General features: G+C 36.4%; 1 protein-coding gene across 3 annotated transcripts in view; it reads left to right on the top strand.

The window, feature by feature from the left end:
• ppp3ccb (protein phosphatase 3, catalytic subunit, gamma isozyme, b) overlaps positions 1 to 2,500 on the top strand; it is a 61,017-nt gene that overhangs the window by 58,157 nt on the left and 360 nt on the right. For all 3 annotated transcript variants that reach the window (XM_053687099.1, XM_053687098.1, XM_053687097.1), the window contains one exon: positions 1 to 2,500. This exon is cut by the window's left edge; it is cut by the window's right edge and continues 360 nt beyond it. The gene's annotated coding sequence lies outside the window, so the exon portion shown is untranslated.

Genomic DNA, 2,500 nt, shown 5'->3' with positions numbered 1-2,500 from the left:
CGACACCGTTTTTTAAAAAAAAAAAGAAATGTTTTTTTTTATTTATTTATTGCTATATGATTAAGAAATTAAGTATAGAATGTTGGGGGAAATCAAGATAAATAAATAACAATTACAACGAGTATTCAACGAGTATAAAACACAGTATGTATCAATCTATAAATAGCCTCGGATTGGTGTCATCACATTTGAAATTCATTTTGTAATTTTTAGTTCATTATTGATTTAATTTTTGTTTTTGTTTTTTAAATCGGCCAAGACTTGTAGTTTAGCAACATAAAAAAATATATATATATATATATAAATTACGTGTGCTTGGCAAGTTGGCACTCGTATATAGTGCGGATATTTGTGAGTTCCCAAGATAAACTTGAAGTCTTGGGTTGGGGACGCATTTAAAAAGGAAAAAAGAGAAGAAAAAAAAGCCAATGATGGAGCACATGGCTGACTCAAGTGTTCACATGTTGGTGTGTGTGTGTGTGTACATTTTAAAGTGTTCCTACACTTGAATGTTTTGGATTTGATCTTTTATTATTATTATTATTATTATTAATATTATTCTTTAAATCCGACAGACCAGTTTGGAAATCAGTGGACAAAGTGAAGCAACACAATCACAGAGTCTTGTTGAACGGACATGGTGCATTGTTTGTGTGTGTGTGTACGTGCGCGTGCATGTGTGTGGTTTATCCCATCACACGCCACTCATCCCTGCTCTGTAGATGTTTTGCTGGTGTTGGTTGAGACAGTATATTATAATCTGATGCAGCAATGATTCCTTATTTTGGACAAAAAACAAACCCACCACTACAATTCAGTTCACACAGGATGATCGTGAGCGATGCCTCGATCATGATCGAACAGGTACACTTCCCGAAAAACGGGTACTAATCCGCACCTTTTACTTGTCGCTGAAATACTTGAAGTATCGAGCGTACACCTTTTACACCTTCAGTGTGTGTCTTGTACCTGGAACGGTGCATGTAGTAGTCTAGCTTTAAATCTTTACTCGAAAAGGTCATTACAGTCCAAAGATGCATAGTAAAGGTGCGAAAGATAAGGCAACAAGGAAAGGTAAAGGTCGTTACCACCATCACCCCCCCCCCTTTTTTTTCTTTTTTTTTTTTTAAATAAGAGTGTATACCTAAACGTAATATTTTTCTAAATGCAGTATCGTATTTCATCATATAACTCATCATATGTCTAATGCAGAGTTGATTGGTTAGATCAGATTATTGAGTTATTAGTGAATGACCATTTTTGGGAACAGACTTCCGGTTTAGGATTTAGAACAAAAAGGGGGGGGGGGGGGGGAATTCAGCATCCCAAAAAATAAAAATACAATAAAAATTTAATTAATAAATAATCTAGCATGCATGCCTTATATTTACCAAATTTCCCATAATGCCATGTTCTTCCTGCCTTTTTTTTCTTCTTTTTTGTAATCTAAATAGTATACTGTTCTATCTGCTGTTCTGTTATTATTGTTGTTGTTGTTATTATTACTATTATTATTATTACTGCAAAGTCGTTTTCACTCCAGTGACACTTTAGGACTCATTAGGTGGACTAGTCTTTTCCCAGGGTTTTTTTTTTTTGAATTATTCTATTCACTTTGCAGTCATGCTTGTTAACTTTGACATCAGGGACCAATTCCCTCGCTGAAGCTCTGATCAACTCACTCACATTGTGTTTTTCTTTCTTTTCTTTTCTTTTTTTTTTTTAACTGGCTCTTTCATTGTCGTCTCTCACTTTGAGACTCATTAATAGGTTTTAATCCATCGCTTTTCCGTTCTGAGGCGAGGCTCCATGTCGTGTAACTACAGTAACTTACAGTCCCGCTGCGTTCGGATTCCTGCCCGTGACCGATTTGTGCATTTCGAGGATTATTAATGGCAAGGCATGCGAGGGGGTGGGAATTGTAATGACGACGATGACGAGGTCGGAGGAAAGTCGTTGACTGCCAGGGGAGACAATGAAGGGAATTTTAAAGCATAGCAAAGCTGTAACATATTTACATACTACAGATTCGAGATTCACTCAGCTGTTCGAATTAGTGCTAGTGCTTTTAATTACTTCTGTGTAAAAAAAAAAAAGAAAAAAGAAAAAAAAAAAGTGTGCTGTATCCAGTGTCCCTCGAAGCAAATCGGATGAATATAATCAGTCTGCTAAATGGCTGAAAGATTTGCACAGATGAAGCCTCAAACCTGTCTCATCCAAAAACAGAGATCAATTGTATTATAAGAACCACAGAGCAGTGCATTGTGGGTCGTGCTGCAGACCCACAAACATTAAAAAGTTGTCTCAAATCAGAAATCAAAAAAAAGCTTCTTTTTTTTCCCTCCATGCGTTTGCCGATTGTGTTGTCCCTGTTCTCTACAAAATGGGTCCGCAGAATCCAAAGGCTTTTATTTTATTTTCGTCGTTGTTGTTTATTTTCTCTGTTATTTTATTTCTCTCCCCTCCTTGTCTGATGTAAAGGGGAACTGTGGCGTGGTGT

This window comes from Ictalurus punctatus, chromosome 16, assembly GCF_001660625.3.
Source record: "Ictalurus punctatus breed USDA103 chromosome 16, Coco_2.0, whole genome shotgun sequence".
NCBI classification, from domain to species: domain Eukaryota; kingdom Metazoa; phylum Chordata; class Actinopteri; order Siluriformes; family Ictaluridae; genus Ictalurus; species Ictalurus punctatus.
Note: the sequence above shows the minus strand (reverse complement) of the source record. Positions and strands in the feature narration are given on the sequence as shown.